The sequence below is a fragment of the Geotrypetes seraphini genome, chromosome 2 (genome assembly GCF_902459505.1).
Source record: "Geotrypetes seraphini chromosome 2, aGeoSer1.1, whole genome shotgun sequence".
In the NCBI taxonomy this organism is placed as follows: domain Eukaryota; kingdom Metazoa; phylum Chordata; class Amphibia; order Gymnophiona; family Dermophiidae; genus Geotrypetes; species Geotrypetes seraphini.
Window position 1 is genome coordinate 114623822 of NC_047085.1, and position 22161 is coordinate 114645982.

Consider the following 22161-nt stretch of genomic DNA (forward strand, 5'->3'; position numbering starts at 1 on the left):
AAGGTTCTGACTCCAGATATTTGAACTCGATTCAGTGGCATGACTTTTGGGGAGTGTGATGGATAGTGGACATTTGGGTCAGTATAGAAATCTTTTTTTTCACCTCTTATAACATAATTAAACTCTTATAACATTAACAACATTACTTTCCTATTTTTAATGGAGTTCCTTTCATAAAATTATACTAAAACAACTTAAGAGTGAACGTTTGTTGTTGTTGGGGGTGGGTGGGGAGCAAAGAAGTCTAGTTTGAGGATCCTCCAATCTAAGATCTGCCGCAAGAGGGGTATGTTGAGAGACCACTCATAAGGTTGAAGGAGTCTGCTCAGCTTGTCTGCTAAGATGTTCTGTTTTCCTGCTAGATAAACTGCTTTGCGGAATATGTTGTGAGCAATTGCTCAGGACCACATTTGTATTGCTTCCTCGTAGAGTGGGCGAGACCCTGTGCCTCCTTGTTTGTTCAAGTAGAACATGGGAACTTGAATGTGAAGATGAGAACTACTTGATTCTGTAGACGATCCTGGAAGGTGTAAAGGACACTGCAAATTGCTCGGACCTCCAGGAGATTGATGTGGAGAATTTTCTCATGAGGAGTCCAGATGCCCTGGTTGTGTAGGCCATCAATGTGGGCCCCCAACCTACCGTGGAAGTATCTGTGCAAAGCAGCTTCTGGTGTGGGTGTGGGAAGACTGAAAGAGAGGCTTCTGGAGAGATTGGATGGAAATATCCACAACTGAAGGGACTGACAAAGCTCTGAGGTCACTTAGTTGAGAAAGAGATCTATAGCCTAAGTCCACGGCGAGGAGAGAGTCCATTAAGGCACTCTGAGATATAGACCTGACATGAACTGTGGAAACCGACCAAGAATATCTAGCATACAGTAATATGTGGTAGGGAAGAGACTTTCTGGTACAGGTGAATAAAGTTATTGACTCTCTGCTGAGGTAGATAAGCTCAAGATTACATCATGTCCAAAAGAGTTCCTATGAACTCCAAGGTTTAAGTTGGTTGGAGGTGTAATTTCTGGTAACTGACTGCAAATCCTGGAAACTCCAATAGACAGACTGTGGAATTTATGTCATGCTGAGTTGCTTGTGATGATGAGGCCTTGATTAGCCAGTTATCAAGATAAGAAAATACATGAAAATTATAGGAGCGGAGGATTGCAGCCACTACCACCAGGTATTTGGTGAACACTAACGGTGCAGATGCTAGGCCAAAGGGTAAGACCCTGTACTGGAATTGGTGTGACCCCCACTTGAGAGTGAAAATATTTCCCTTGGGCAGGTAAGATGGGAATGTGAGTGTATTCGAGTACAGTGGTCTAGACTTGGGTGGAGACCTCTGTTTTTTTTCAGTATCAGGAAATACATGGAATAGAACTCTTGATCTGTCTCCTGCAGAGGAACTTGTTCTATTCCAATAAACTGGAAAAGGGCCGAGAGCCCTTGGAGGAGGATCTTCTGGATGTTTTTTTAAATAAGACTCTTTTGGAAAGTGGGGGGCATCGAAGAAAGTTGAGAGCATACCCCCGTGAGATGATACTGGTGACCCACTGTTTGGTGGTAATGAGAACCTAACAGTGATAATAAAGCAGAAGCGTGTCCCTGATTAGAAGAAGGTGGCTGATGGAGACATTGATAATGCTCTCTAACTGAAAAAGAGGACTGCTGTTTAACTTGAGATTATGCAGTTGATTTGTGCTGTTTGTGTTTCTTAGGACATCTCTGGTTGTATTGATGGGTATAACTGTAGTATGCAGAATATAAGGGGGGGGGCATAACTAATATATATTAGATACGCTTTTAGTTAAGACTTTAAAAGACACTAATATATGAAAGATGTTGCTGAATAATTGACACTATAAACAGCACAGCTTCATAGAACAAAATATTTTGGTTTAATGTCTAGAACAAGATGTTGGAGTCATAACAATAGGTCCCTGAAAATGAGCTAAAAGTCACATTAACATATATGTTTATAAAAACATATTTTTCTTTCATTCACATAGTTAGGGCAACTATTGATGAGCTTGTAGTTATAGAAAATCATGTGATTGTTTCTGTAAACGAGATATTTCCAATAGAATAGAATATGTTTGCAGGGTCAGCAAGACCTCAATAAGCATGTTGTCCACTTCCTTTATGCTAACAAATAGCATGTGATGAGTTAAGACACTGTTGCTAAGGATATTACTAATGAAGTGAAATTAATAGCAAACCATGTGATTTCAATAGAACCAATAGAATATTGTAAGCTTTGACTATTTTAACCACACTTTTGTGTGAGATTTATTTCTTTGATCTCCCTGATAGAGAATTAAGAACTGAGGAATATATGGAAGTATTGGGGGCATGTATGTAGCCTGTCCACTTACTAATTTCAACCAAACAGTATCTGCAGTGATAGTAGTAAAAGGATCGCTGTGAAAGGTTGGAGTACCTCCTGGGAGGACTGAGACTTAGATAAGCCTGCCATATATTCATTGTGTTGTTTAATCCCATCTGCAATCTTTAATATGGTCGTTTCCTTTACAAGGGATGTTAGTGAGATGATCCTGAACTGAGGTTTCCAAATCAGATACATGAAGCTATGCAAGGCAGTGCATAGCAAAGTAAACTGTTGAAACTATGGAAGAAAGCAATCAAAGGACATTCAAGACATATGCTTTCATTTAGCGCGTAGATTTTTAACCACCTGTTGGAAAGGCTCAAGTTGATCAGCAGGAAGATATTTCCCAAAGTCCGGTAATTGCTTGACCAAGGGCTTGAAGTACACAGACATATAAAATTGATAGTCCTTGATACGATTGGTAAGCATGGTGGCTCAAGATGAGCTTACCGAATTTGTCTAGAGCAGTGTTCTTCAACCTTTTCACACCTATGGACCGGTGGAAATAAAATGAATTATTTTGTGGACTGGCACCGGTCCGCAGACTGGAGGTTGAAGAACACTGGACTAAGCTGTGGGTCAAACCCCGCCCATGTCCGCCCCAGACTCCGTCCCCATAATAGTACTAATTGTAACACTATTTTTCCATTCATGTTTCATATTTACACACAATATAATCTTATTAACAACACATAATGGCTAAACACAAAATTAAACTACACAAAGCACGCTGTATGCTTCGCAACATTCATTACCAGAACACAGATAACCCCTATGCAAATATGGGACCAAAAACTAAGTACTAATATAAACAAACAAACCCTAAGATGCAAGACTCTGCATGCAGTACAATCCCAGAGAAAAAGAAACAAATGCATTTCTTCCTGAAGTACAAAATACAGACAGCAGATGTAAATTCTCAGACACAATTCAATCACTAAATTCAAAAATTATTCCCCCTACCTTTGTTGTTTCCCTCCCTCCATGCTGTGCCTTACCTTCTGGCCTGCTCCCGCCTGGCCGTTTTATGCCACCCCCGGTGCTATCTTCGGCCGTTTCCCTCTTCATCACTAACACAGTGCTCCAGCTGCACCTTTTGCAAGTGCTTCAGGAGTGTTACATTCCCCTGATGTAGCCAGCTACAAAGTTTTGTACCTCCAGTGCTATAGTCTTCACATGCTCCCCAACTGCTTTACTGACATTCTCAATTTCATGCAATACCACCTCCAGTGCGCCCACATGGGGCTGAGTACATTTTAGGAGCTCCCTCATATAGTCCCCCATGTGTGTGGATGACGTTGCTGTTAAAATCGTAGGCATGCTTGCAGGCAGCGTCCCGCACCTCATCTGGTGGTAGACACTGAGGCCCTGATTCTCTAAAAGTGCGTCCCGATTTTAGGCAGCTGTAGACGTCCTACAGCTGTCTAATCAGCCAATCGGGATGCACGTTTTTTAAAAAAAAAAATGCTCCCCAGGCAGGCCTGAAGGCGCCTCCGGGAGCCTAGGGAGACCCGCAAGATGCCTAAGTTCGTCTAAGGGCCTTAGGCGGGCCTTAGGCTGAACCTAGGCGGCCCTACGCGTCTCCCTAGTAGATGAGAAGCTTAAAAATGTAGGCCAGCAAAATGCTGGTCTACATTGTAAGTAGACGCGGCCGCTATACTTATCGCGGCAAGGGATCTCTCTGCTGCTATAAGTATAGCGGGCCGTGGCCCCTGACCGATCACTGGCAGGAGGGTGCCCAAACCCTCCTGCCCGAAGACGCACCCCCCCTCCCTGACACTACCGACCGCCCCCCCCCGACATTACCGATCCCCCCCCCGACAATATCGGTCGCTGGCAGGATTGGCCAATCAGACCTTAGACTTAGTAGGGATGTGCGGACCCGCTATTCCTAAGGCCTGATTGGTCCAGGCTTCTAGAGCCTGGGCCAATCAGGCCTTAGGCTTCGGCGGGATGGGCCGGGAAGGGGCGGGCCCGCCTCATTTCGACGAGGCGTGCCTGCTTGCTCGACGTGCAAGACCCATCTGTAAGAACAGGTTTGGTGGAGTGGGGGTTGTTAGCGCCGGGGGGGGGTGCGTCTTCGGGCAGGAGGGATTGGGCACCCTCCTGCCAGCGACCGATATTGTCGGGGGGGGGGGGGCGATAGGTAGTGTCGGGGGGGCGGTCGGTAGTGTCGGGGAGGGGGGTGCGTCTTCGGGCAGGAGGGTTTGGGCACCCTCCTGCCAGTGATCGGTCAGGGGGCCACGGCCCGCTATACTTATAGCGGCAGAGAGATCCCTTGCCGCGATAAGTGTAGCGGGCCGTGTCTAATCTAACCCGATTCTCTAACCTGCGTCTGTAACATGGACGCCGGTTACAGAATCGGGGTTTAGTTTAGGCCGATTCTGAATAGGACGCCTCTCCCGGGCGTCCTATACAGAATCAGGGCCCAGGTGTCTTGCGGGCCTTGCCTTCAATATAGGCGGCCTGCCTGGGGAGCATTTTTTTTAAAAAAACGTGCATCCCGATTGGCTGATTAGACAGCTGTAGGACGCCTACAGCTGCCTAAAATCGGGACGCACTTTTAGAGAATCAGGGCCTGAGTATGAGCAAGGAACTAACAAAAAGGAAAAGTCTTTTTTGTTTTATTTACACCACAGTGCCGGCGTGGGGTTGGAGAGAGCAAAGGGGAGTGTGGGTGGATGAAGAGCCTACAAAATAAACCCACCAGGACGTTTGAAAAAAACAAACAAACACCCGATTGGGCAGGAAAAGTGAAAGTGAATCTAATCGAAAAATCAATTCAATGGACCAAATCAAATCGAAAATTTTTTCCTGAATTGGGCATCAGTAGTTCAATGTGGACTGAGGCCATCAACATTTTCCAAATGGTAATGATTTACAGTGGGGTAACTGAGCAGAATGGATAGGCTAATTGGTCTCGAAGTTACAGGGAAATGCTTTTAAAACCAATAGGAGGAAATATTTTTTCACTCGGAGAATAGTTAAGCTGTGGAACACATTGCCAGATGTTGTGGTAAGAGCAGTTAACATAGCTGATTTTAAGAAAGGTTTGGACAATTTCCTGGAGGAAAAATCCATAGTCTGTGATTGAGTCAGACATGGGGAAAGCCACTGATTGCCCTGGATCGGCAGCATGGAATACTGCTAATTTTTGTTTTTTTGCCAGATACTAGTGACCTTGAATGGCCACCGTGAGGACAGGCTACTGGGCTAGATGGAACATTGGTTTGACCAAGTAAGGTTATTCTTATGTTCTCAACCCAAGGCAGATCAACACTGTATAACAAACAAATAAATGTCTCTGTACTAATTCTGCTGACTCATGAGGTTCAACCAGCAATTAAAAAATTACAGTACATTTTAGTTTATTTTGAAATTAACCACATAGAAAATATAGATTTTCAACTGTATATATTTTTAAATTGTTACTTACTTTTACCTTGGTTTTATATAATATGGTCAGGCTTCATTGTAGTATAATCAGAGTTGGTCAGTGCATGATAGGCTCACAGTCATCTTGAAGCGCAGAGCAGATAAAAGCAAATTCCTAGAGAGAGGAAGTACAGAAAGTGGCTGAATAATGAAACACGAGGAAGTGATTAAGCCTCTACAAATTTGACAAGAAACATTGTAAGGAGCCATCAGCCAACTAAAAGGAAAATTATCTATTTATACCTGAACGTACAAAACTTTAATAATTTCTTATATACCATCTGCAAGCCTAAAAGTTAAAGGCCCCTTTTACAAAGCTGCGGTAGAAAGTCCCGGTACAGCAAATGTGACACAGCCCTTAAGAACTGAATGGGCTGCATTACATTTGCCTTGTGGAACTCACAACCACTGCTTTGTAAAAGGAATACAAAATAAATTAAAACTAAATTTAAAAAAATGAATATTTAATTCAATATTAAAAAATCTAGAGATAATTCATTTTGCAGGAAATTTTATTTTTCTTTATAAAATCCCCTGAAAATAAATAAAAAACTTCTCTCAACAGAGCTAAATAGTTGCAAGAAAGCACAAAATAATCTAAAAGTCTAAGTACAAAAAACAAACTCCCCTGGTTCCACTAATGCATTCACTGATCTCACCATCTTCATTCGGAAATATGGTATCTTCACATTCACCGCTTTGAGGTCTATAATCAGTCTCCAGTCTTCAGAGCATCTCTTAGGCACAATGAAGTATATTAAGTATCTGCCGAAGCCTGAGTCTTCCTCCAGTACAGTCTCTATGGCTTCCAGATCTAGCAATCTTTGCACTGTCACTCTGACTTTGGCTACTTTTTCTGGCTTCCCTGCCGGGGAGTCAATAAAAAGGTCCAGGAAGGGATGAAAACTCGAGCTTGTACCCCCTCCTGAATAATGTCTAGCACCCAGCAATTATGTGGGGATCTTCGCTCATGCCCCCAAATAGGCCGACAACCTCCCTGCAATGAGTGGAGGCTCGGCATCATAACTGCTTCTTTGGAGCTGTAGTGGAGTGGGGTCCTGAAGATTGAGGGCGCCTGGTCCCTCCAAAACTTTGTCTAGAGGTCAGAAATGATCTCTGGCCCGACAGCCCTCCTGAGTACTGGCAGTAGTACCTGGAAGTCTGAAAGTTGCCCCAACCAGACCTCCTGGAGGCTTGAGGCCTGTTGCCCAGCAAGGATTTTGGCTTACGGTCCTGCACCCTGGCCACAAGATCATCCAGGCCCTTCCCAAAAAGTAACTGTCCCTTGAATGGCAGTTTATTCAGGGTCACCTTCGAGGAGGAATCCCCTGCTCACTATATGATCCATAGCATCCTGCAGTAGGAAATGGAGTAAGCTGACATCTTGCTCATGACTCAACATGTCATACAGAGTTGTCAGCCATGTAATCCACCTTAGTCATTAAAAACTGGAGATCATGGCGCAATTTAGAGTGGCAGCAATTTTAGCGCCAAAAACATACTGGGGAGCTACACTGAAAACTTAACCCCCTCCCAAAAAAATTTGGGGATTTTAGAGGTGTGTGTGTGTGTGGGGGTCTAGCTCTAACAACAAAAAATTAATTTTGGTTTGTCAGGCTGTCAAGCCTGTTACTCACTGTGCCATGCAGTGTGCTGGGAGCAGTAAGGATGGAAGTTGCAAACAGCTTGCAGGGATAATCTCTGTCTCAACAAGTTGGAATCCACACTGATTGCATCTTCTGACTACACCTCTCGAGCTCAGCCAGAGACCACAACCCCCACTGGGGGCAAATGGGGAGAAGAACACAGTCAGCCCCGATCCTGTTCTCAAGTCTACTGTGGACAAACCTGGTCCCCTAGCCCCCCAAAACTGTTAGTGCAGGCTGTTAAATGTGGGTACACTGCAAAGCAGTCTGCTGCTTGAAAGCAGACTCTTGACCTCAGAATTTGCGCTCTCCTGCAGCCAGAGATGTCCCACCGAAAGCCTCGCAAACTTAGCAAAAACCCCTTAAATCTTTTAAAGAAAATAAATACAAGCAAAAAAGACAAGCTCTTAGGCCCTGATTCTGTATAGGACGCCTGGGAGAGGTGTCCTATACAGCAGTGGTTCCCAACCCTGTCCTGGAGGACCACCAGGCCAGTCGGGTTTTCAGGATATCCCTAATGAATATGCATGAGAGAGAGCTGCATATAATGGAGGTGCCAGGCATGCAAATCTGCTCCATGCATATTCATTAGGGCTAGCCTGAAAACCCGATTGGCCTGGTGGTCCTCCAGGACAGGGTTGGGAACCACTACTATACAGAATCGGGCCTACACTAACCCCGATTCTGTAACCGGCGTCCATGTTACAGACGCCAGTTAGAGAATCGGGTTAGAGTAGAGGTGGCCGCTACACTTATCGCGGCAAGGGATAAGTATAGCGACCGCCTGTCCGATTACCGGCAGGAGGGTGCCGAACCCCTCCTGCCGGAGCCCCCCCAAACTCTCAATTGCCGGCAGGAGGGTGCCCAACCCCTCCTGCCGGAAAGCCGCCCCCACCCCCCAAAACTGTAGACCGCCAGCAGGAGGGTGCCGAACCCCTCCTGACGGAACCCCCCCACACTCCCAATCACCGGCAGGAGGGTGCCCAACCCCTCCTGCCGGACCTCCTCCGGACGCCCCATGCTAATGACCTCACCCCCCGATGACTCCCCTAACCTCCCCCCAACTAACCTTTAAATGTTGGCCGGCTGGAGGGGTCTTGCTGCCGTCTAGCCGACAGGCCCGCCTCGTTGAAATGAGACGGGCCCACCCCTTCCCGGCCCATCCCTGCTAAGTCTAAGGCCTGATTATTTTCAGGGTAGGTCTTTTTTTCGGGGAAACACGGTAGTTTAGTTTGTTGTCATTTCTAGCCCGCCTTTATCCAAGGCAGATTACAAACTATACAAGCACAATAAACAATTAAAATACACACACAACAATTAATAAGACTGCTTGCCTATAAACCCAACGTATTACCAAATACTATACTTAATGGCACAGAACACATACCTTCTTATCCACTGTTAAAGTTATTCTATCACACTAAGTGTCATATTGCATGATATAGAACAAGTGTGGGTTTTTTTTAAAAAAACAACACACATTTCCTTAAATTCCTGCAGATCTTTCAACTGTCGTAAAGGAATAGGTAATTGGTTCCACTCCATAGGCCTTGTACAAGAAAACATACTTTTCCTTGTATTCTCTTAGTGAAGACTTTTTGAAGATGGAACAATCAAACTTGCCTTTGGGAAAGTTGGAACATATGGCGCCAAATAATCACTTAAACACCTAGGCACCATATGATTAAAACTCAAATAAATCATCAGCAATAATTTGCATTTTACTCTAAACTCCATAGTCAACCAGTACATTGCAATATAATTTCTTGAGACCTGTTCAAATTTTTCAATCCCACACAACATCCGTTATTGAATTTTAAGTCACCTGCAATGCACACATGCAAGTTGCTGGAATCCCTCCCCCAAAACAATATTGTAGTAATCTAACATTGCAAGTACTACTGTTTGAACAACTTTCTTAAAATCATACTTTGATAAGTATGATTGAAGATTATTTAACATTCACAGTTTAAAGTAAGTTTTTTTTAATCACATTCTCGACATGTGAGCGAAAATTAAGCTGAGAATCCATCAATACCCCTAGATAAGTTACATTGTCTGTAATTTTTATCTGTTTAACACATTTATTGTCAAAGAAATGCCATCAGACTGATCTCTCATCATCGACATAATCTTAGTTTTTGCCACATTCAGCATCAATTTATTATTGGTCATCCAATTTTTTTTATCAACCCCGAAACCTCATTCATTTTCATTTCTGCTTGCGACAGAGAACCTTCTACAGGGAAAAAAATTGGATAGGTTAGAACAGTGGTTCCCAACCCTATCATGGAGGACCAGCCACTCAGGTTTTCAGGATAGCCCTAATGAATATGCATGGTGAAGCCATGGAATAGAGGGTGAAATACTCACGTGGATTAAAAAATGGCTGGAGCATAGGAAACAGAGAGTGGGGGTAAATGGACAATACTCAGACTGGAAGAGCGTCACCAGTGGGGTGCTGCAGGGCTCGGTGCTTGGACCTGTGCTCTTCAACATCTTTATAAACGATCTGGACATTGGTATGACGAGTGAGGTGATTAAATTTGAGGACAATACAAAGTTATTCAGAGTAGTGAAGACACAGGGGGATTGCGAAGATCTGCAATGTGACATAATCAAGCTCAAGAAATGGGCATAGACATGGCAAATGAGGTTCAATATGGATAAGTGTAAAGTGATGCATGTCGGTAACAAAAATCTCATGCACGAATACAGGATGTCCGGGGCAGTACCTGGAAAGACCTCCCAGGAAAGAGACTGATCAACAAGTCGAAAAGGTCGAACAGAATGCTAGGAATGATAAAGAAGGGGATCACTAACAGATTGGAGAAGGTTATTATGCTGCTGTACCGGGCCATGGTGCGCTCTCACCTGGAGTACTGCATCCAGCACAGTTCGCCATACATGAAGAAGGACATGGTACTACTCGAAAGGGTCCAGAGAAGAGCAACTAAAATGGTTAAGGGGCTGGAGGAGTTGCCGTACATGAGAGATTGGAGAAACTGGGCCTCTTCTCCCTTGAAAAGAGGAGACTGAGAGGGGGCATGATCGAAACATTCAAAATACTGAAGGGAATAGACTTAGTAGATAAAGACAGATTGTTCACCCTCTCCAAGGTAGGGAGAACGAGAGGGCACTCTCTAAAGTTGAAAGGGGATAGATTCCGTACAAACATAAGGAAGTTCTTCTTCACCCAGAAAACTGGAACGCTCTTCTGGAGTCTGTTATAGGGGAAAACACCCTTCAGGGATTCAAGACAAAGTTGGACAAGTTCCTGCTAAACTGGAACGTACGCAGGTAAGGCTGGACTCATTTAGAACACTGGTCTTTGACCTGGGGGCCACCGCGTGACCCGACTGCTGGGCACGATGGACCACTGGTCTGACCCAGCAGTGGCAATTCTTATTTTCTTATGTAAATCTCTCTAATGCACATTCATTAGGGTTATCCCAAAAACCTGACTGGCTGGTGGTCCTCCAGAACAGAATTGGGAAACACTGGGTTAGAAGATTTTGGGGGTATAATTGCTGACACTCTTTTAAAGGTACTAAACCTAACTCTTATACAGGGATGGATTCCTAATTCTTTTTAATATGCTATCATCATGATTCTCCACAAGGCTGGGAAAGACACAACTTTGTGCACCTCATATGGTCCATTTCCCCTACTATATGGATGTTAAGTTACTTACAAAGAACCTGGTCATTAAATACCATCATTGGGAATATAATTCATAAAAGACCAAACCAGTTTTATCAGTGGCAGAAATGCATCTGCTAATGTATAAAGAGCATACTGAATGTTATTATAAGGTGCAAACTGACAACTGTGAATCCACCCTACTGTTAGCACTGGATGCTGAGAAGGCCTACTACTACTATTCATTATTTCTATAGCGCTGAAAAGGCAGAGGAGGGTAGAATGGGGATTTTTTTTAATTTGCCCTGTTGAAGGCCTTTAATTTTGGCCCACATTTCATTGTGGTGGTTAAGGCACTTTACCATTCCTACAGACTAGGTGAAGAATAAATGGTAATTTTGCAAAATCTTTTAAACTGGAGAGGGGAATGAGGCAGGAGTGCCCTCTGTTATCCCTTCTTTTCGCTAACTCCTTGCAGTTTCTTATTAGAGAGCTGCATATGTAGAATGAACAACATAAATTGGTGCTCTAAACCAGTGTTCTTCAACCTTTTTACACCTATAGACCGGCAGAAATAAAATAATTATTTTGTGGACCGGCATCGGTCCGCAGACTTGCGGTTGAAGAACACTGGGCTAAGTCGTGGACCAGACCCTGCCCCCATAGTCCTAATTGTAACACTATTTTTTCCATTCATTTTCATATATACACTCAATATAATCTTATTAACAATGCATTGATCGCACCGCAGACTGGCAGTTGAAAAACACAGTTTTGGGCCTGATGAATATGCCGGCCCTGTGGACCGGCAGGAAATTTCTGTGGACCGGCACCGGTCCATGGACCGGTGGTTGAAGAACACTGCTCTAAACAGATGATGCTCTGCTGTTTCTGAGTGGGCCAGAACAGTCCCTTTCCACCTTTTTAGCTTTGAGTGAATCATTCAGGCTACAAATTAAATATGGATTCTTAGAGATGGAGGAAAGATTAAAACCCTTTGTTTCTATTTCAACTGTGAAATAGGCTTAAATACTTAGAAAATATAATTAATACCTCATCTGGGTGACTTGCTTTTATTTATTTTATCAATTTATATTCTGGCTAAACCTAGTTGGAGTACAAATAAACAATTATAAAATTAACGCATAGTTACATACAACAAACATACACAAGACAGCATACAAAAAAGCACACTACACTTCTCCCTCCATATTCGCGGTGGATGCGGGCGGAACATAGCCGCGAATATGGAAAAACCGTGAATATCTTTTTAATTATTTGTGTTTTTTTGTAACAGCCAGCATTTTTAATATTGAAACCGCAAATAACTTTTACCCATCTCTCCCTCCTCACCACCCAACTCCCCAATGCAAAGTTTGACTGAGGGCGCCCCAGTCCCTGCTAATGAATGAAGAAGCGAGGTTCAGCTGCTCCCCAGATCCTTCGTCTCCTCCGAGCGTGGCTCCACCTGAGCTTCAGACACTCAAAGCAGGGAGCCAGGACCTAAGCCCGCCCTTTCCTGCACGAGGCAGCGAGAGGAGCCCGTGTCACCGTTGGAGGATTGGCGAACCGAACTGAGCCTGAAGCTGCTGTCACTTACCCCTAGTGGCCCGTGCTTCCCTCCCACTGCTCTTGGCGTTCCTCTCGCGAGACCTGAGCCCACTGTTATTTAGCCCGAGTGGCCCACGCTTCTTTCCCGCTGCTCTTCTCAGCGGCAGTCAAGCAGCGATTTTCAGGCTGGGAAGCAGCGATTTTGTGGGTGAAAGCAGAGATTTTCTGAGTGTATATTGGTAAGCGCTAAATTTTTTTATCGGTACAGTAAAGAAAAGGAACTTTACTCATGATGTAATTTTGGGGGAGGAGTCAGCATATGAAAAATTGCGAATAAGCGAAACCGCAAGTACAGAAACCACGAATACGGAGGGAGAAGTGTACTGTATACCCAGAATCATTACTGCCCATTTTCTTCAAACAGAAGGAAGAGCAAGAAGAAATGAATGTGTTTTCAAATATTTTAAACTTCTCCATATTCTCACACAGTCACAAATATTCTGGCAAATGATACCACAACAATGGACTGGCTATCAAAAAGGCAGCCAACCAGGTTTCTGCATATTACACAGTGCACATCCCTGAAATATCCAACTATTTAGCACTTTCTGACCTCAAGGTGTGTGCTGAATAGTAAACTTAACACCTAAGAGAAATACCAGGAAGCCATAGCATATAAATACCTGGTGAAAGGGTGTCAAAACTTTAAATTTTACCCTACTGGGTATCAGGGTCACATGAACCAACAGAGAAAAATACCAGCAATCATCCTTGCTGCTGAGGAAATTCCTCTAGCCTGACACCTAGCAGCCAAAAGACCTAAATATAATAAACTGGAAAAATCCAGCTTCATTAACACTAAACAGAACAATCCTGAAATCAGAGGGATAAAGCATTGGTTTCAGTCTCTGCCAACATATGCAATAGAGAATGACACGGTGGCGGTTACCCGCGGCTAGCCAAAACGGTGACCCAAAAAAATGGTCACCGCAAGTTCGGGGACAAGGCAATTCACCGCCCCGTAGGGCGGTGAATGGTAGCACGGGGCGGTGAACCATCTGGAACGCGCGGTGAACGAGCGGCAGCCCACTCTCTCCCGCTGGCCGGCCGACCATGCATCTCCCTCCCTCCCTTCTTTTCCCTTAGCTTTTCTTGTTAAAACGCGCGTTTTCTATAAGGCTAGGAGCTGTATTACAGCCGGAGCCTTGAAGTCAAGTCGCGTTGCACACTGGAAAAAGTCTCCTCTGACGCAACTTCCTGTTTCCGGTTGCATCGGAGGAGACTTTTCTAGTCAGCAACCTGACGCGACTTCAAGGCTCTGGCTGTAATACAGCTCCTAGCCTTATAGAAAACGCACGTTTAACAAGAAAAGGTAAGGGAAAAGAAGGGAGGGAGGGAAATGCACGGCTGGCCGGTGGGAGGGAGCTGCTGGACCGCGTGAAGGGTGCTGGGGGTGGGAGGATGGAGAGGAGAAGACGCTGAAGACGGGGATGGGGCCGGGGCGGTGAAAGAGACAACGGGGTGGTGACGGGGACGGGGCGGTGAATAGGACAGCGGGGATGGGGCGGTGCAGAGGATGGTGGTCCGGGGACGGGGCGGTGATGGGGACATAATTTTTCCCAGTGTCATTCTCTAATATGCAAATGAAAAAATGAAGATTGAATGACATGATCCACCTGTTCCTGCATAGTTAATTTTACATTGAAAGCTCCCCCCTAAGCTCTTAACATGTTTCTTTGCTGAAATTAAAGAAGTGGCAGTAGTGATATCAATTGATAAATGCAAATCCTCCCATTTCACCATCACTAAGGCCTCAGTTTTCTCAAAGTTCAAATCCAATTTGTTTGTATCCCTCCATACACAAAATATTATCCAAACACATCTTCAATCTCTCAGCCAGCTTCTCCCCTGAACCATCAATTGGGAAACAAAACTGTATGTCATCGGCATAAAATCTTTATATTGCCCTACCCCCATGCTGAAGATGACCTGGAGAAATAGGATATTTTTGTCCCCTTCCTTATTGACTAGGATCAATGTGATAAAAATGAAAGCTCTCCCTGATTACCGATTTTAATAATGATGTTTCCCAGCGTTATCAGCAAACAATGTGGAACCGATCCCTGGACTCCCAGAAGTTAAAACAATGATGTTTATTAATGCAAAATTAAAATACAATACACAACGTAATAAAAGCCAACAAACAGCTTCAAATAATAAAGTCACTTGCTGTAAACAGATATCCAGACCCTACACGGGCCGTGTTTCGGCAGTATTTGCCTTCTTCAGGGGTCCTCAAATACAGCAATAAAAACACAGCAGCTTCACAGAAAACATCCGTGAGAAAGTGATGTGATACTTCTATCGTGCTATCCCAGATTCTTATTTTAAGGAGTCAGACCATTCATTAAATTTATTTGCAGACGAAAGAGACTAAAAATTGCATTATGCACATTAAAGAGACTCAGAGATGAAGGTGGACTAGTTTTTCTTGATCTGAGGAGTTATCATCAAGTGGCTCGGATTAAAAATGTATTTCATTGGACAAATAATAGGGAGGATTAACACTGGTTGCACCTGGAGAGCAGAGACTTGGGTGTGCCACACTTGAACTCTACTATTCAAAAAGAAAGAGGATCTCCTTCTGGGATGGAAAAATCATAAGCTGATAGACCTGGTATTAAGGGCCTGGTGTAGAATGGTTAATCTTTTTTAGTTTGTCCCTGTAAATTCAAACAGATTTTCTATGATAGGCATCTCTCCCAAGCCAAATACACTAACAAAAGATTAAAGTGGCTGATTAAAAATAACTTAAGAAGGGTCCGGGATTTTGTGTTTCTTATTAGAGAAGAGATACTAGACAGATGCTTGGAATATCCCTGATCTATTCGATTTTCCAGATTTAATTTTACCTACAGACCACAAACAGATTATCTTTGGGACCTGAACCCTCCTGAGGAATTTTTCTAATAACAAGTAGGTGGAAGAGGCCTACTAGCTGGGATATATAGGAGGTAAATGTTAAGAGGGAACCTCTCAGGTAGCATGAGGAATGGATAGAGGATTGTTGAGCATCCTGGTCTATATATCAATGGAAAGATAAATGCTTTCCTCTCAACTGATGGCTAAAGTTGTGAGGCCTATGTGAGATATGATTCATAGGCCAGTTAAGTAAGCATGGTGTATAATACATTTTTTAATTAACTTTTTAAAACTCAAAAAAGAAAACAAGAAATCTAATATGCATAATTTCTAACTGTACCAAATTTAAATTATATTGAATATAAAAAAAAAAACAAATGAAAATTATTTTAACAAAATTTATTTTGAAACAATACTGATGTGCGATCATAGGTCACTGAAAATCCTTCCCATTATAAGAACACAATCATTTGATTAAAACGCATCACCCCTCTGTCATAATGGGCCTTCAACTTTAAGACCAAAGCAGTGGAATTGCAAGGGAGCACCCGATAGGCAGTATTTTTTTCTTTTAAAAATCCCATATATTTTTGCTCTCTCACAGCTCTCACAGTTCACAGAGAATTGTTTATGATTTGCCCCTGAGAGTTTGTTATGTGTGAACAGAACTGATCTTGGTGCCTGTTGTAGGAGAGGGACTTTCCCCTTAAATCTTGTGAACAGGTTTTCTCTTAATGCAATGGGTTCATTTCACTTTCACACATCTACCTTCAAGTGTCAACAACTAGTATGAATGCAGCAAATGTGCTACCAACAGAAGCAACCACTTTAAACAAACTATAAAAATAAAACACAAAAGCTTCCCCAGAGATACTTTTTCCTTTAGATTTTCAAGGAGAAATATAAATATCTGTGTATAAAACCTGCACTAACCTTCACTTTCTTTCTGTAGTCAATCAATTGGAAAAACTGGGACTCTTTTCCCTGGAGAAGAGAAGATTAAGAGGGAATATGATAGAGACTTACAAGATCATGAAGGGCATAGAGAGAGTAGAGAGGGACAGATTCTTCAACTTTCAGAAAATAAAAAAACAAGAGGGCATTTGGAAAAGTTGAAAGGGGACAAATTCAAAACAAATGCTAGGAAGTTCTTCTTTACACAGCGTGTGGTGGACACCTGGAATGCAATTCCAGAGGACGTTATAGGGCAGAATATGGTACTGGGGTTTAAGAAAGGATTGGACAAATTCCTGCTGGAAAAGGGGATAGAGGGGTATAGATAGAAATTTACTGCACAGGTTTTGGACCTGTTGGGTCGCCGCGTGAGCGGACTGCTGGGCGCGATGGACCTCAGGTCTGACCCAGCAGAGGCATTTCTTATGTTCTTGATTCTAACATTGCTGCTCTAAAGATATGTAATGTGGAGGGGCTTTTTTGATATGACTTCTAAATCCGTTTAGAAATTGAAAACACGCACAATAATCCAGTCATGAACACGACCATTTTCAAAACAGAAAAACGTCCCATCTTTTTGTTTAAAAAATGACCAGTTCTCAGATGAACGATAAAAAAACCAACAAAAAAACCCAAACGAAAAACACCATCCAAAAGAAAAACCATATACAACAAGCCTTTGGAACATAAGAGGGGGGCCAGCATTTTTAGTAGACTGGACATACAAACATCCCAGCAGAGCAGTGGGGCACCCTAAGAGGCATTGCAGTAGACTTCACATAAAAAGGCCCAGATACACATCTCATCATAACCCCCTTACATTTTATGGTGAGCTCTCCAAAATTGCACACCAATAACCCTTATGCCTGCAGGTGTCACCCACATGTAATTACAGTGGGATTTGGGTGGATTTTGGAAGGCTCACATATTCTTCCATTGAAAGGTCACTTGGACACACAAAGTCAGAGGCGTGAAGAAAGTACAAGAGATTTATTACGGTATACCGGACTCTAGTGCAGTTAATAGCCTGCCTACTAGAGTGTCAGAAACAGGAAATACACGGACTTTTATGCCCTTTTCGCAAACTAATATATGCAAAAACTACAATTTTCATTTGTTACTTCTATAACTTTTCTACAATTATTATTGGTCCTAAGCTCACACTAGCAGGTCACTTATCTAACTCTTACAGTTCTAAATGTTAAATGTACAGAAGGGCAGGGTACATCATGGCTCAAACTCTTATCTATTTAGCTTACAATGTGGTAAGGTAGGGACATACATTTTAGGCAGATGAGGTCAATAGATTGTATACTGTTTTCAGCTATGTAGGCCAGAGCAATATTTTAAACAACAGTTAACCATTTCATGACCCTACACCATAAGTGTGCTAGTCAGAGTTGGATATGGGCCTGAGCCCCATCTCTATAGTTCACTACACCATCCACTAGGATACTCTTCTAGGACTGCCTATATCAGTGTTTCAACTTCTTCAAACTAAGTACCCCCTAAGTCTATATCAACAGAGTGCACTCCACCTAAGCTCCTCCCCAGACCCCATCCCCATAATAGTATTAATTGAAATGAAATTACTTCCATCCATTTTTTACACACACACAATACAATCTTATTAATACATAATTGTACCCACAAAATTTTAAAAAACACAAAGCATATGGTACGCAGAGAAAGTCTTAATTATCATTTTTTTCAAAGAGGTCAAGGCAGATGACTTTAAAATATGCAATGTCACCTTAGTAACAACTATAGAAAAATAGACAAATATAGTGCAAAATACCCTTATACCGAAAACACTCTGGATTGAAAGAAAACCATTCTTGTTTGTTACTTACTATTTCTTAACGGTTACACATCTGAAAAAATATTGAGACCTTGCGAGTAACCCACTTAAATATCTATGGAGAATACCCTGTAGATATAATCTTACTACAAGTTGCCAAATGCATGAAAGAAACAGCATGAAATATAATTCAGTGCTGTAGATAGTAGAAAGAATTACATGAGGATTATTGGTTTATCTGCACTGATACAATAATTCTATAATACAGTCCTCGACAGAGAATAATCATAATAATGTTTAAAAGCCCCCATTTCTTGGTATGTGCCAAAATGCATGAAGTACTTGTTCAGTGTATTTATATAAGTAAACTGGGGTGTGTGTATAATAAAACTCTAAGCCGCGCATGCGCACTCCCACTGCGTGCGCCGGTTTTCCATGAGCTGTAGGGAACCGCAGGTAGGAGTGCGCATGCGCGGCTTAGGGTTCTGTTTTTCGTCCTGTTTATTGGTCTGGCCTGCTCCCTGCTCGCCTTGCCGTATTGTATTTTTTAGTTGAAAGATGTGGCGGTGGCTCCTCTCACGATCCCAGCCTGCGTCGGACTTCCGATGCAGGTGGGGATCATGAGAGGAGCTGCTGCCGCGTCTTTCAACTAAAAAATACAATATGACAAGGCGAGCAGGGAGCAGGCCAGACCGAAGCTCCGACTTGAACTGCCAGTTGGCCGGCTCCCTTGCCGGAGTTATTTTTTCAGTTTAAAGGTGCCACGGCGGCTCCTGTCACCAGCCGCACCTGCTTCAGAGAAGACTTCTAATGCAGGCGGGGATTGTTAGAGGAGCCGCCGCGGCACCTTTAAACTGAAAAATAACTCCGGCAAGGGAGTTGGCCAGATCACCACGGAAGCCACTCCCCCCCCCCGCCCTCTCTCTTGGGCTACTCTCCAGGAGCAGGTGAGTGAAGCCCGGTACTTCCGGGTAGCTAAGGGGCGGAGCGCGGCGCGTGCCCAGGGTCCGGGTGGAGAAGCCGGTGCTGGAGCCGCTTGCACACATTAGCGCTGGTTAACGTGCCCCGCAGGGCTTAGCGCCGCAAATTCCATCTAAGGCATATTGAAACCTTAAGGTTGGGGGGAAATAATGGAAACGAGCAAAAGAAAGGCCCGAAAGTGCCAGAGAGGAGGCACCCCCAAGACAAAGATGCCAGCAGAAATGGAAGTTGGAGTTTGAGTCACTGATGTATGTGAGGCGATTGCTTTTTATGTGAAAACATAAAAAAAATGTACAGAAGTTCAAAAATGTAACTATTGCAGACTGCTTGGGGGGGGGAAGGAAGGGAGGCCTACTGCTGGACAGGGAGAGCAGGAAAAGGTGCTGATGGACAGGGGGAGGGAAAAAGGAAGGGAGGCCTACTGCTGGACAGGGGGAGCAGGAAGAGGTGCTGATGGACAGGGGGGAGGTAAAACAAAGGGAGAAGGGCTGCTGCTGGATAAGGGGAGCAGTGAAGGGGTGGTGGTGGACACAGTGGAGGTAAAAGGAAGGGAGAATGGACAGGGGAAGCATGCAAGGGGTGGTGGTGGACAGCCAAAAGAAAGACAGAAAGAAAGATAGAAATTCAGAAAGCGGCTAATGAGACAGAGAGAGAAAGAAATAAAGACAGACACACACACATATATTCTAGCACCCGTTAATGTAACGGGCTATTCAGCGAGGGTCTGGGCAGGAAGAGTGAAAGAAAGAAAAAAAGATAGAAAGAAAAAAATAAAGATAGATAGCGGGAGGGAGAAAGAAAGATAGAAAGAAATAAAGAAAGATAGACAGGGCAGGGAGAGAGACAGAAAGAAAAAAGATAGACGGGGCAGGGAGAGAGACAGAAAGAAAGAGACAGGGGGGCAGGAGAAAGAGACAGACATCTATTCTAGCACCCGTTAATGTAACGGGCTTAAACACTAGTGAGAGATATAAAGCAATAGCTAGATATATACATAAATGTTCTAGAAAATTGCATCTCAAAGATATTTTTACAGTAAAAATATGTCTCAAACAGATTAATGTAGATGATTATTTTATATAATAAAGTGATTTACACTTACAGTTATGAGAAAATTTGTAAGGGAGACAGAAGAGAAAGAGTCAGGGAATAGAACAGCCTGGAGAAGAAGTGAGAAAGATATGGAAAGAATAAAGAAAAATGAAAACATAAGTTCAGTAAATTACCTCAGGCATCTCATCCCAATACTGATGGGACTAAGGATATTGGATGTCAATTATGTGATTTATTATTTAAGGTAGTTGTGCCCAAACTGGTCTTATTCAGCAAATCTTGTTAACACATTGGCCTTTACTTTAACCCTTGGAATGTCAATAGCTCCTAGAAAGCATCAGCAATTCACTCATTTTGCAATGAGAAATCCTTGTATAGATAGATCAAAAGGTCACTACTAGATTTCAGAATTTCTTTACAGTATAAATGAGAAAAAAATTCTTTTATTTTTACACATGGGGCCAGGTTCTGTATAGGACGCCTGCCCAGCAGCTGCCTAAGCGGCTCTTAAGAATCGCACACGGGCATCCTATATAGAATCGTGTCTGTCCACCTCGATTTTGTAATCGGTGTCCATGTCACAGAATTGCATTTCTGCTGAGCTGATTGCAACAAGGGAATCTTCCTGCCATGATGAGCTGAGTGGCAACAGCAGGGAACCCCCGCCACAGTCCGCTGCAGGATGGATGCTGACTCCCTCCGGCTGCAAACCGTGAAACAATCCCCGGCAAAAATGATGCCCACTCCCTCCTGTCAGCACAGCCCCCCCATATCTCTAGCAGGAGGCATGTTCACTCCCTCGTGTTGGCACCCCCTGAACCCATGACTCCCCGAACCTTCCACCCCCATGCCTTTAAAAGCAAGGCCGGCCAGAGGGATGCTTACTCCTTCTGGCTGGCAGGCATGCCTCTTCAGAATGGGGGGCCTTCCCCTTCTGGTGCATTTGGAAGATCGCTCCTGCCCTGAAAGCTAGACCACCAGGTAAGGTCTGGCATGCCGGGAGGAAGGTGGGAATTAGCTTTAAAAAAAAAAAAAAAAAAAAAAAATCGCGAATAACTGAATCCGCGGATACTGAAACTGTGGATTTGGAGGGAAAAGTGTACAATCATGGTAATTTCAACTGCTCATAAATCCTAAAGAAGCATAATGATATCTGTTTTGCTTTAGTTTAGCCTGCCTGCTAATGTCATCTGAGTGATTTGTCAAAGCAGTTTTTTGTAAAAGAATCCTTTTTCTTGCAGCCACCCTAGGGCTACTGGCGTCCTCAGAATGCACAATAAGGAACTAACAACAAAAATGGGTATCTGTAGTAACTTAGAAGGGGAAAAAAGGTTACTGGAACTGCCACCATGATTTTTTGTTTATACCGTTTCAAATTTTATTTCTTTTTACATAACCTTATTTAGCAAAAATATCTCACTTGCACAGAAGCTGATTTTAAATTTAGGTCAGAAAATCTAGGGGGATCATAAAGGACTACACATGCTAAATTGAAAAGTGCTCCAGATTGAGAAACATGTTTTTCTTCTTAGATTTGTCCTTTTCTAATGACCAGACAAGGTTCTTAGGCAGGTCTCTGTTTCCGATAAATTTTTCATTTTCACATACCACTGGAGGTGACCAATCTTTACATTACCCTTCTCATCTAGTGTGTCACTAGTCAGGTTTTCAGCCTGAATCGTTATTATCAGTCTATCAGCTGCACAGGCAGGAGCAGCAGGATGAGTATTACTGATTTTAAGGCAAAACAGTCTTAAATTGCTTATAGTACCTAGAAAGTGATAA

The 22161-nt window shown here is 43.3% G+C and overlaps 1 protein-coding gene across 5 annotated transcripts in view; it reads right to left on the reverse strand.

The window, feature by feature from the left end:
* The window catches only part of FAM110B (family with sequence similarity 110 member B), a 225148-nt gene that overhangs the window by 7436 nt on the left and 195551 nt on the right, over positions 1-22161 (reverse strand). For 4 of the 5 annotated variants that reach the window (XM_033934556.1, XM_033934552.1, XM_033934553.1 and 1 more), the window contains one exon: positions 5828-5941. The gene's annotated coding sequence lies outside the window, so the exon portion shown is untranslated. The remainder of the gene's footprint in view (positions 1-5827; positions 5942-22161) is intronic. The other variant, XM_033934557.1, reaches the window with a different exon arrangement.